Genomic DNA, 14,368 nt, shown 5'->3' with positions numbered 1-14,368 from the left:
TCAGATGCTCCGTCCATCACCACCCCCTTTTGTACCGCTTTGGCCGCCATAAGTGTGGCAGGGTATGCTCAGACGTGAGTCCCTTGCTCACTTTGCCACTGGATTCAAGCAAGCTGGGCTGAAGACGGCTGGAATGCCAGAAACCGGTCCTCAGAAGCTTGTTTCCGGTCCAGGGAAGGCATGGCTTGGCAGTTCGGGCTGGACTGTTCCCATGAGGCACAGGGTCAGACTGATTTGCCTATAGCCATGTCTGAACTGGGGTGGCAGAGTGGGCTAAAGAACGGTGATGGATCAAACCCAGATCTTTTGACTGGGTGTGAGTGTTTGATTGATTCAGATGCTCCGTCCATCACCACCCCCTTTTGTACCGCTTTCTACCACTCTAGCACTGTCCTGGTGTGCTTCAGGCCATGAGGGCTGCCAAGACCCCCGCCATGAAAGCCTCCCACAATCTCCCTGCCAGATGGGGCTGGTTTGAATGTTTCTGCCAGGGCTGACTTTGGTTTGCAGCCCGGCCCTGGCACCACGTACCAATGTGCGTGGTTAGAAGCTTTGTGAAGTTGCGCAATGAAGGAGAATGAAGCGCCACGAGGCGCAGCGGGTGCATATACTACTGAGACATTTACCATCTTTAAGCCGGCAGAATGGATGGTCATGAAAACATGCAAGACAGCTCTTTTCATGTCTCACTGCGCAGGAGCTGCAGGTCGAGAACTACGCGCAGTTGGCGCAAAGGCGCAGTGAAGGTGCGCTAAATAAAATTCATCAAATGCCACTAATAACCATCAATTTTGTCTAGAGCTGCAGGTTAGGTTGTCGCGCTGATAAAAACAAGGTGTCACGATTGTCCCGGCAGCTTCGAAAGTGAAAGCGCGCACAGTGCGCTGAATGTAAACAAAGCACATCGTCGTGCCTAAAGTAGGACGAACTCAATAAAGAAAGTAGTGCTTACAACACTAAAATAACCTGTACTGTGTAACAACGGAAGTAAAGGGGCCAGTAGCCATGGGAGGTTACAAATGAAGACGAGGTGGTACTAAGGAGGGACTAACATGCCTATTAAGGAATCAGAAGCCAGCATTTATGACGGACAATGACACATGCCAATGAAAAATATGGGCGGGAAGTGGGTGTGGCTTTTCTTCTGTACTCTTCTACAGCAGATCGCCAGGCTCGTCCTAAAATATGAGGGTGCCAGGGCACAGGGATGACTTTGCAACACTGTCCCAAAGCGGAGGAGAAACCACACAGAGTAAAAGACCTCCTGGCAAACTTTAGTATCTTGATTGAATGTGCAGATAATGAATGATGGCACCAAACTCTTCCTGAAGGAACAGGAATGAGAAATGAGTCATGCCAACACTCTGATAAAATCCCACAGTAGTTCCATCTGCAAAAAGCAAAAAGCATTTGCAATGCAATAGGTCTCGATTTGCGAAATGTTTAGCTATTGCCATTGTAAATGGCAATGCCTTATATTTATGTTTTTAAAAACCTGCAATAATAAAAGGCATTGTCATTTACAACACCAATAGGTAAAAGTTTCGAAAATGCGAGACCTATTGCTTTGCAAATGCTTTTTCCTTTTGTAACTTTTTCGAATTTCCATTGTAATCATGCATGTATTTTTGTATACATGCCTTCCGTAAATGTTCTGAATCTTTCATAGTTCTACATGAATTGTTCTAGAAATGATGTTCTATTATACATTATTTCTATTTTAAAGCATAATCTCTGTTTTTCCCAACAAAATGTTTATATTCTTATATTTTTTATATAACTGTGATTAATAAGGTGTTTGTAAAACTCAAACTAGGTAGACTTTAGCTGTTAAAAACGTTTAGAAATGCTCCATTGCCAGCCAGTGGTCCCATCTCGCCAGACCCACGTGTATGGGCGGGTATGGCCATGCCAGTTGTATTCAACCAGGCCGGCAGGTGATGGCTACCGATCTGCTTGGAGATGGTCTCCCTCTCCTGCTCCAGCAGCTCGTAGGCCACAGTCAGACATTTCAGCTTGCTTCCCTTGTTATTCTTAAACCACATCCTGACCAGGAGGCCAAGCAGCATCCAGCTGACGCCCATGCCCAGGTATCCGCACAGGTAGACGGGTATGAGGTAGAAGACGGCCCTGCACCGGTAGGAAAGCATCTCCGGGAGCAGCAGGTTCACAGCCGTGGGGGAGAACTCCGGGGCCCCCCCTCTCTGATGGTGCCTCTGGGGGCCCGGATCCCTGCTCCCCCATTCTGCTGCCAGAGCTCACAGGAGGGTGGTGGTGAGAAAAAGGATGGGGGCAATGGTGGAACGGCCAGGTGAGGTCCTGAAGTGGGAGCTACAGAACTCCTAAGAACAGTGGAGATCAGGGACTGAGTGAAGAGATGCCCTAAGGAGATCCGGCCGAGGGGCGTGGACCCTGTCAGCAGAATCACTTTTGCAGACAGCGCCTGGAGAACGAGTGCTCAAAAACCAGGCACTGACCTCTGACACGAATGGCCTCGGGTTTGAGTGTGCAAGGAGAGGCCCGACTGCCAACACTTATTTCTTTCAGGTCAAAGTAGGGTCTGACTCCCAGCTGCACAACTCCCTGCCCGGATAGTAACAAGCCTCGGGCAGTGCTGAGACCGGCACTGCACGGGCACACACCTGGAGCAGTGCACAGACAGGGGCCTGCGCACCGAGCCGTACATCGCGCTGTGGTCCGGCAGCCCTTCTGCTTGATGGCGGACACCCATCCCAGCACCAGTTTTGTGGAACAGAATCCCCCCCCGGTGTGGCTGTGCCCCACTTGGACCGTCGCACACCTCTGACTGGGAGTTGTGCACCACAGGAGCCGTCCCTGAACTTCTGTGGACCGGGAGGAGTGTTGTGCCTGGTCAGTCAGCCGTGTACCTGTCCCTGGATGAACCCGGACAGGGAATTGTGTACCCAAGCCTCGCTGCCCAGACAAGGAGGTGTGTACGCATGCCTCACCCTCTGCTGACCCGACAGAGGAGCAAGTAGCTGCTTCTGCTGCCCGCACGCCGGAGTCTCCCGTGAGTCTCCCGATAGGTATGTCTACCCCCGGACAGGCGGACCAGGAGGCGGGCTGAGTGATACATTAAGCATGGCGCACGGCACACAGCGCCCGGGGGGCGTGATGGGGTGACGGGCTGCGAGCCACAGGCGCATTGTTAAAAGTGTGCGCCCGTTCAGTGGTTTCTGGTACTCCCCCTCCCAGAATGCTAGTGTCTTGTTGTTGAGCGTTGTGGTGCGGGGGTGATAAGTTTATAAATATTCGCTGTTTTGTGTCCCACTTTGTTTAGGTTCTGTGTGTTTTGTATTATTGAGGGCCTCTGTTTTGATAAGTTGTCTCTAGTGATTGCTGCTTTGATGCTGAGGAAGGTGTAAAAGTCTCTGTTATGTAGCTTGTGTGCCCTCTGTAGGGCCTCGAATGTGAGTGGGTTGTTGTTTAGCTCCAGTTGGGCCGGTACTGTGATGCCTATGCTACACCACCCTGCATTCACTACTGTGTCTCCTTTGTATGTTATTCTGGGGTTGTGCCACAAGGATTCCCATTTGGAGTTTTTGATGCTGACTTTCAGTTCTTTGTCCACCCTGAGCATGGCTGTCCTGGTGTTCCTGATGATTGCATTTTTCGCTTCTGGGTGTCTGCTTGCCGTTAGTGCCATCAGTGGGTCTGCCCCCCTAGGATGTTTTCCACATCCAACCACACTGGCGTATAGTCCGGTGTGGGGGTGATCCAGTGTATGCCCTGTTTTGCCAGACATGCCATTTGGAATGCCTTGTAGTTAGTTAGGTTGAGCCCTCCTAGGTCTTTCTTCAGTCTGAGTTTTGAGAGGCTGATTCTGGCTCTTTTCCCCTCCCATAGGAATATGTTGAGCGCTTTGTCTAATTTATTGTGGAAATCCGACATTAGTGTTAGCGGTAGCATGCTCAGCAGATAGTTTAGCATAGGCGTCACCATCATTTTGATCGTTTCGATCCGACCCCACCAGCTAATGTATCTCGGGCTCCACTCCTCCAGTTTGCCCTCTAGCACACGTGATATACGAATGCCCCAAGGTTAAGGTCTTTTGGCCCAGGGTACACAAATTCATAGACACACTCACAGGCAGCCAAACCACACGCGGCCTACCAGGCTTCACCATGGCCTTCATGGACACATCGCTTGACTCGAAAGGAAACAGTGACCTAGTGGATGTCCTGCTCACAGCTGCCGCCAAAACTATCTTGGGTAACTGGAAGGACACTGGGAAAGCCACTTTCAAACGTTGGTTTAACTGGGTGACCAAACAGCCAAGTAAATGTTTCAAACTGTATAGTATTGTATGTGCAAAAATTTATTTTCAATAAAATACTTTGAAATAAAAAAAAAAGTGTGCGCCCGTGTTATTTATAAAGCGTGGTATGCGTTCTGGGTATAACAGAAATACAAAACATAAGGCGTGCTTGCTGGCATAACAAACAAGGAGTAAGGGGAGCGGACCAGGCACCAAGGAAAAAAAAAAACAAAGTAGTCCCAACATTAAAAGATACCGCCCTGCAGCATAACATAACTGTAGTTGGTTGATGCTGCTTCCTCCAGAAATGGAAGAAAACGGAAGTGACGTATCAGACCACTAGCCAACCATGAGAAAGATAAGAAGAGAAATGCCTGATTACACCAAAAGCAAGCTGCAAATCAAAGATAAAATCAATGGGTGGAGTTTCACTAGTAATACTGATTAGTGGATGCCTCTATGCGAGACCTAAAAAGCAACCATCTGGGCCAATATTAGAAGTAAGGAGGCAGTGGGTGTAATGAAATACAGGGAAGAAATGCATTGTGATGCATCCAACATTCAAATCTGGCTTCTTGCATATGGTTAAATTAAACCCATAGCACAGGAAAAGTACCATGCTTCATCTTGGATTAGCATTCCCAAACTAGAGTTTATGGACTGACCACCATCTTATAAAGGACTTCACCATGGTTTTACTCTGAAGGTAGCTCACTTGGGAAGAAAAGAAGAAACCCAAGTTTGACGTGTTTCACAAACTAACTGATTCCATACACATCCCGAGCACACAACTGCTGTATGCAGCAAAGCTAGCGCTAACACTCTAGGGGGCAGATTTACAACTTCTGGCGCATCTCTGCTAATCAGCATTGATGCGCCAGAAAAGTTGCGACACGCACAACCAGCCGTGCGCCACCACTGATGCGGCGCATTCACGATGCGGCGCACCGTAGCGCATGGATGGGCAGATGCATGTCACATCCCCCGGTGGAAAGGCGGCGGATTGCCGGAGTTCCGTCGCAAGCACAACGCAGCTCCAGTAAGGCTCAGGGTGCCCCTACGCCTAGCATGCTGCGTCAATCCTCATACCTGCTTCAAGCAGGCACAGGGTTTTGATGCAGCATGGCCATAAAAGTGACTGAGTGAAATCTTGTAGATTTCACTCAGCCACTTTTCCGAGGCGTTCCTTCGCCGGAACGCTCCCCCCCCCAACTGTGCCGGAACGCCCACATGTGGCACAGGGCTTTACAGTGTGACGCATCTCCCAGATGTGTCACGTTGTAAATACCCCGCAGAATGGCGCTGGCTATGCACTGCCGCTGCGTCACAAAAGTGACGCAACGGCGGCGCAAATGTGGGGTACGGGGCTTATAAATCTGCCCCTAGGACCTTTCTGGATGCGCAGACTCCAGCTGAGCGAAATGTCTCTAGACACGTCGATTGTCAATGCAGTCAACTCATCTCTCTATTGGCTGAGAGGTAACAATCAGGCAGTTACTCTCATTAATTTATAGAACCCTAGACAATTAGATAAACAAATACAGAACGTTGACAGAGTGTATCATTAATGACAGAAGAACCAGTTAATCCCGCTAGATAACTGTCCTCACCAAATTAATAGGCATGAGGTGCAGGAAAGTGTGCCAAGGAGGAGGGTAATGAACAGTAATGAACATAGAGGATTGACTACAAGACCATTAATGCCGATAGTACATGAATGTCCCATTTCTGCTACCAGGTAGCATTTTAAGTGCTCTTAGACTACTGTGTCCTACCTCGCTAACTCAAAAATATTTTAATTGTTACCAGTGTCAAAGCCTTGGAGATTGGAGACCAAGGTTCTACTCTTGGTTTTTGTGCATATTTGCTTGGGAATGTTTAAATAAGGATCATTTTTAATCATACGTATGTCTTAACGTCACAGTGGAAGATCGGAAAATGTCGAGAAAAAGTCCAATTTAATTTAAAAATTACGATATTGAGACCTAGAAGACTACATTAATATCCAAAGGCAGATATTCATACAGAGACGGGCCTGCCACCAAGGCGGCTGATATATTTCACTCTATTTGCAAGTAGTTTGCTGATTCAGGTCGTGTGTAAAAAACTGCATGGTGAGCGTAAGCTATATGTCTATGCCAACATTTTTGGATTTTATTATTACACAGAGTTTTAAACCAGGTAGAAGACTTAAAACTTCACCTGTTCCTTCCAACGTGACAATTAATGTGGGACCATGGCTGATGGGATATTTTTCCTATATCGCAGATTAAAGACAATTCTATTGGCTTCATTCTGCATAAATTAAAAGACTCTTTGGATGTTCTAAGTAGATTCAACAAAAGTCACTTTCGGAGAAAAGTCTCAAAGGACGCCTCAGGATGCAAAGCTATAAAAAGCAAAATGTCAAAGACACAGTGGTCTACGGGTCCATTAAAACAGATGAGTCCAGTTTTTTTTTACCAAATCTCTAAATAGGAAAACTCATCAGACAATTGGAAGAATCTATAACCTGTTAAGCGTCAATCAATTATGGCACATTTGATGGTTTAAAGCACAACATCCTGATCTGCTTTTGCGTATGCGTGGCACGTGTGTTAGTAAAAGTCCAGCTGAGTAGAGGTGACTGATGGATTGATAGAACTGCACATGGCTGTTCAGGTAGGCTGGACCTGGGCTGTGTAGTGTGTTCTATGTGTGTGCAAGGATCAACAACTGTGTGCAATTATACATAGGGAGCCAGTATAGTTTCCTTAGGTGTGGTGTGATGTGAGCCTGGTGTGGCTGATTGAAGACCAGTCTGGCTGCTGTGTTCTGGATGGTCTGAGGTCTTTTTGTGAGTTGGTGGAGGATAATCGCGGATCACTGACATAATATCAAGGGACATAATATCGACTCTCAAAAATATCGGCGACAAAATATCGACAGACAGAATATCGACTTTGTATCTACAAACAGGTAAGTACAAAAATATCGAGTAAAAAATATCGTTTACAAAAATATAGTTTATAAACATATCGACTTTATTAAAAACAATGTTAAATTAAATTAATATTAAAAATTAATTACTAAAATATACTTAAAAATACTTAAATTACCTTATAATAATTAAATAATTAATGAAAATCATAAAAAAATTGTACAATCATGTTTGTTAAAACATATATATATAGTAACATAATATAATTAAATAATATCCAATATTATTACCGTAGGATAGCGGAAGTGTAAAAATTACTATTCCCACTCCAGCGAGTGCAACAGTAGGGAAAGCGTTGGATAGCGTAGGGGTAAAAATTACTATTCCCATTCCAAAGAGTGCAACAGTAGGGAAAGCGTTGTATAGCGTAGAGTTAAAAATTACTATTCCCACTCCAAAGAGTGAAACAGTAGGGAAAGCGTTGGATAGCGTAGGGGTAAAACTTACTATTCCCACTCCAAAGAGTGCAACAGTAGGGAAAGCGTTGGATAGCGTAGAGGTAGAAAATTACTATTCCCACTCCAAAGAGTGCAACAGTAGGGAAAGCATTGGATAGCGTAGGGGTAAAAATTATTATTCCCACTCCAGTGAGTGCAACAGTAGGGAAAGCGTTGGATAGCGTAGGGGTAAAAATTACTATTCACACTCCAGTGAGTGCAACAGTAGGGAAAGCGTTGGATAGCGTAGGGGTAAAAATTACTATTCCCACTCCAGTGGGTGCAACAGTAGGGAAAGCGTTGGATAGCGTAGAGGTAAAAATTACTATTCCCACTCCAAAGAGTGCAACAGTAGGGAAAGCGTTGGATAGAGTAGGGGTTAAAATTACTATTCCCACTTCAAAGAGTGCAACAGTAGGTAAAGCGTCGGATAGCGTAGAGGTAAAAATTACTATTCCCACTCCAAAGAGTGCAACAGTAGGGAAAGCGTTGGATAGCGTAGGGGTAAAAATTACTATTCCCACTCCAGTGAGTGCAACAGTAGGGAAAGCGATGGATAGCGTAGGGGTAAAAATTACTATTCCCACTCCAAAGAGTGCAACAGTAGAGAAAGCATTGGATAGCGAGAGGTAAAAATTACTATTCCCACTCCAGAGAGTGCAACAGTAGGGAAAGCATTGGATAGCGTAGAGGTAACAATTACTATTCCCACTCCAGTGGGTGCAACAGTAGGTAAAGCGTTGGATAGCATAGAGGTAACAATTACTAATCCCACTCCAGTGGGTGCAACAGTAGGGAAAGCGTTGGATAGCGTAGGGGTAAAAATTACTATTCCCACTCCAGAGAGTGCAACAGTAGGGAAAGCATTGGATAGCGTAGGGGTTAAAATTACTATTCCCACTCCAAAGAGTGCAACAGTAGGGAAAGCGTTGGATAGCGTAGGGGTAAAAATTACTATTCCTACTCCAGAGAGTGCAACAGTAGGGAAAGTAAATACTTCTTATATTATTTAAAAAAATATAAATTAATATCTATAAAAAATGAATTAAAAGTAATTACCAATTTAATATAATATAATAATTAATCAATTAAAATTACAAATTACAATTAAAAATTAATTAACAATTAATTCAAATTAAATACAAATAAATAAATTGAATTATTTAATAATTATGAATAAATTACTTCACACCCTATTCCCCTGTAAACTCACAACCCGCTACAGAAAATAAATTAGTAAAATTAACATAATTAGCAATGAATCAATTAAATAAAATTAATTGGCAATTAAAATTTAATTAATTACCCATAAAAAATTAATTAACAATTAATTCTAAAAATATACCAATAAATATTTTTACATATTTAATTAAATATAAATAAATTACTTCCCACCCAATTCCCCTATAACCCCACAACCCGCTTCAGAAAATAAATTAGTAAAATGAAATTAATTAGCAATTAATCAATTAATTAAAATTAATTGCCAATTAAAATTTAATTAATTACCAAATATAAATTAATTAACAATGAATTAAAAATGAATACCAATATATAAATTTACATATTTAATTAATTACAATTAAATTACTTCCCACCGTATTCCCCTATAAACCCACAACCCGCTACAGAATTAAATTACGCAAAAAATAAAAAATAAAAATTCATTAATTAAAATTAATTATAACATAAATACACACTTTTCACACATATAATAACATAACAAACACTATAAAAAATTCGATATTATTAAAAATTCGATCATTTTAGTAAACTATATTATATACTTCGATATTTTAACTTTATATATTTTTAACATTCGATATAACATTACTTACCTTCAAAACGATATTTTTGATGTCTATATTCTGTCTCTTCGATATTTTGTCCAGCCTATATTTTGGAATCGATATTATGTCCATTCGATATTTTGTAGTCGATATTATGTCTGTTTACCGATAACGCATAGAGGATGTTCCAGTAGCTCAATCTGCTGGTGATGAGGGTATGGGTGATGGTTTTCCTTGTCTTCCTGGGTAGCCACTTGGATGTTTTTGTCAGCATTCTTGGAGTGTGGAAGCAGGCTGCAGTGATGGCCTTCACATGTTTGACATGTCCAGCTTGCTATTGATAATGGACCCGAGGTTTCTTGCTTGTGTGCTGGGATTGGGGTGGGTCTAAGTTCTGTAAGCCATTAGGCAGAAACCCACAGGGACTTCTCTTTTCCAAAGATCACCACTTTTTATGAGGGGGTAAGGGGGTTGTTATGCGAACTCGACCTTAAGGTATCAGAGTACTTTACATCAGCACCAATTGCGTTACAGATGCACAGAATCATTTTGTTAGGCACAGGAAGAGTAAGTGATTGGCAAGAATCACAGGATGCTGAGCATCCCTGCCGTGACTCAAACCCGGTTCCCCAGCTTGTGGTCAACCACTGTAGCCGTTGGGCCCTATACTCTCCCCAACTTGCCCGTGTTAAGTTGAGGCGGTTGAACTTCATCCAGGTGCACACATTGGTAATGCCTGTGGGGTCCGCTACTTTGTTTATTTAATCCGACCTGCTTGGGTCGGTGCCCACACCTTTGCATTTGCTCCTAAGTGCTTCTAAATACCACATTGCTGTTTTAAATCTTCAATCTGACTTGCTTCTTATTGCTGCTATATACCGAATTGCTGTTTTTAAATCTTGAATTTATCACTGCTTTTACCGTGTTCGACCGCTAAGATGATACCTAGCCAGTTCTAGGTTTAATATGTCCCATGTGGTTGTTTTACTCAACGCTCTGTTTTTAATTTGTCCTGTTGCTTCCTCTTGCATACGGAGGAGGGTGAGTTCCTCTCCCGACCCATATTTTTGCCATTGTTGGGACGACAAGAGACACCATTTTGGTGCGTGCCTGCTCTAGTCGTCCAAAGGTGATAACACATAAAGATGCGCGCTGCGTGGACGTTCTTGGCTGTGGGGTCCGCTACTTTCTTTATTTAATCTGACCTGCTTGGGACGGTGCCCACACATTTATATTTTCTCCTAAGTGATGCTAAAAACCGCATTGCTGTTTTAAATCTTGGAACTGACTTTCTTGTGATTGCTGCTACATACCGCATTGCTGTTTTAAAATCTTGAATTTGACTCTCAATTTTTATCACTGCTTTTATTGTTCTACTGCCAAGCTAATTGTTGTATTTTTAAATGATGAAGTCCACGCAGGTTGAGGGGTGAAAAGTTATGTTTATTCCAGAATTAGGAGATCAGCACCAAGGACCCTCACAATGCAACTCCCATCATCAGCACCAGTAACAAACTGCTGAACTGGAGCTTCCAAGAGACTAACATTCCAGGTGCTAGGCAACCAGTAGAACTGAAAGATGCAACATATAGGAATATATAAAGAAACAGAGCAAACATAAGAATATAACCCACCTAACCCCTTCAAAGGAAAACAAAAACCTAAAGAAGGAAAGATAACAACAAGATAACATCCATAGTTCAGAGGCAGGACCTGGAAAACAAAACATTGCAAAAAAGAAAAACAAAACAGTATAAAGCAAAACTAAATCACATAGTCTTCAAGATATTTGATCTTAAACTTTAGTATAGTGTGTGCAACTCCATGAGGTTAGTGCAAACAGTTCCTGCTAAGCATGGGCTAAAAATTTGCGGATTTTCCGCAATTTCGCGATCCGCGAATCTCGCGAAATCGCGGTAAAATCCGCGAATCAGCGGGGACGAATTTTCAGCCAAGCACTTACAGGGTTACAGCAGCAGGTGTAAAAGTTGAAGCTAATTTTTTGTAACCTTTTACAAAAGGGTTACAAAGAAATTAACTTCAACTTGGGCACCTGCTGCTGTAAGCCTGTAAGTCCTTCCTGGCGCCTCGTTGCCTACTTGCAACTATTCTCTGACCCTGCTCTGACCCTTGAAGCAGGGTCAGAGAATAGTTACAAGTAGGCAATGAGGCGCCTGTCACGAAAATTAAACCTCAACAGGAAGCACTGACAGATATAAAAACAAGCATTTGCAATGCAATAGGTCTCGCATTAGGAAAGTTTGAGCTATTGGTCTTGTAAATGACAATTTTTTTTATTTATGTGTTGGTTTTGAAAATAGCTAAATTAATAGCTTTGTCATTTACAATGCCAATAGTTATAACTTTCGCAAATGTGACACTTATAGCATTTATAATGCAACATGTTTTGTATTTACGTGACTTAGCTGTATTGATATTACAAATTACAATGGCTTTTAATTTTTTTAAATAATTAATACTTAAATAAAAGTGATTTTAATTTATAATGGCAATAACTTAAACTTTTGTAAATAACTTTTGTGAAGATAATGTTCAGTGTATTTTATTGTGACGAAAATCCAAGAACAGAAGTGAAATATTAACATCTTTTTGTGACATTTGTAATAAAGTTTGAAACATTGAGAGAACATATTTGAACCAGTTGTTGTTGAATGGTTGCGCAGATTGATGCTGGGGTGGCGCCGAGTGGTGCTGTGGTGGTGCTGAGTGGTGCTGTGGTGATGCTGAGTGGTGCTGTGGTGGTGCTGAGTGGTACTGGGATGGTGCTGAGTGATGCTGGGGTGGTGCTGAGTGGTGCTGTGGTGGTGCTTAGTGATGCTGTGGTGGTGCTGAGTGATGCTGTGGTGGTGCTGAGTAGTGCTGTGGTGGTGCTGAGTGATAATGTGGTGGTGCTGAGTGATGCTGTGGTGGTGCTGAGTGATGCTGTGGTGGCGCGGATTGGTGCTGTGGTGGTGCTGAGTGATGCTGTGATGGTGCTGAGTGATGCTGTGGTGGTGCTGAGTGGTGCTGTGGTGGCGCTGAGCGATGCTGTGGTGGCGCTGAGTGGTGCTGAGTGGTGCTGTGGTGGTGCTGAGTGATGCTGTGGTGGTGCTGAGTGGTGCTGTGGTGGTGCTGAGTGGTGCTGTGGTGGTGCTGAGTGATGCTGTGGTGGTGCTGAGTAGTACTGTGGTGGTGCTGAGTGATAATGTGGTGGTGCTGAGTGATGCTGTGGTGGTGCTGAGTGGTGCTGTGGTGGTGCTGAGTGATGCTGTGGTGGTGCTGAGTGATGCTGTGGTGGTGCTGTGTGGTGCTGTGGTGGTGCTGAGTGATAATGTGGTGGTGCTGAGTGATAATGTGATGGTGCTGAGTGATGCTGGGGTAGCGCTGAGTCATGATGTGGTGATGCAGAGGGCAGAAAGGCACAAAAAGCAGTCTAACAAAGGGCAGAAGGGCAGAAAAACAAGGGAAAAACGAGTCTAACTGAGGGCAGAAGGGCACAAAAAAACAGTCTAACAGAGGACAGAACGGCAGAAAAACAAGGGAAAAACGAGTCTAACAGAGGGCAGAAGGGCACAAAAAACTAGTCTAACGGGGCAGAAAGGCACAAAAACGAGTCTAACAGAGGGCAGAAGGGCACAAAAAAACGAGTCTAACAGAGGGCAGAAGGGCACAAAAACAAGGGAATAACAGAGGGCACAAGGGCACAAAAAACGAGTCTAACAGGGGGCAGAAGGGCAGAAAACCAAGGGAAAAACGAGTCTAACAGAGAGCAGAAGGGCAGAAAAACAAGGGAAAAAAGAGTCTAACAGAGGGCAGAAGGGCACAAAAAACGAGTCTAACAGGGGGCAGAATGAATCCCGCCCTGCGTGTTTGTCCACGAAGATGCCACCTTTTTGTGCAATACCTCTACTCAACTGGAGTACTTTCTACTGTCTAATCAGTAAGTGCTCCCTCGTTGGCTAAATGTATAGGGGCAGATTTACAATAACTGGCGCATCCCCAGGGATGCGCCAGTTATTGTGCGCCGCAGCTCCGCCACCCATGATGCAGCCCACCATGTGGCAAAAACGGCACAGATGCGTCATGCATCTGTGCCATAAAAGCAGCGCATTGCTGGAGCTGCGTCGCGCTTGCGACGCAGCTCCAGCAATGCGCTGGGGGGCCCTATCTCCCCAATGCTGCATCAAGCCTTGCACCTGCTTCAAGCAGGCGCAGGGTTTTGACGCAGCATTGGCCTAAAAGTGACTGAGTGAAATCTTGTAGATTTCACTCAGCCACTTTTAGGAGGCGTTCCTGCGCAGGAACGCCCTCCCGTGCGCCGGAACGCCTCCTGATGGCGCAGGGCTTTACAACGTGACGCATTTCTCAGATGCGTCACGTTGTTAATACCCAGCACCATGACGCATCTTTTGTGCTGCCGCTGCGTCACAAAAGGTCTCGGTAGAGGGTGGCAGTGGTGAACCAGAGGGTGGCAGTGATGAACCAGAGGGTGGCAGGGGTGAACCAGAGGGTGACAGTGCTGAAGCAGAGGGTGGCAGTGCTGAACCAGAGGTGGCAGGGGTGAACCAGAGGATGGCAGGGGTGAACCACAGGGTGGCAGTGATGAATGAGATGGTGGCAGGGGTGAACCAGAGGGTGTCAGTGGTGAACCAGAGGGTGGCATGTGTGAACCAGAGGGTGGCAGTGGTGAACCAGAGAGTGGCAGTGGTGAACCAGAGGGTTGCAAGTGCTGAACCAGAGGGTGACAGTGGTTAGCCAGAGGGTGGCAGTGGTGAACCAGAGGTGCTGTGATGAACCAGAGGGTGGCAGTGGTGAACCAGAGGGTGGCAGTGGTGAACCAGAGGGTGACAGTGCTGAACCAGAGGGTGGCAGGGGTGAACCA

This window comes from Lissotriton helveticus, chromosome 3_2 (assembly GCF_964261635.1).
Source record: "Lissotriton helveticus chromosome 3_2, aLisHel1.1, whole genome shotgun sequence".
In the NCBI taxonomy this organism is placed as follows: domain Eukaryota; kingdom Metazoa; phylum Chordata; class Amphibia; order Caudata; family Salamandridae; genus Lissotriton; species Lissotriton helveticus.
Note: the sequence above shows the minus strand (reverse complement) of the source record.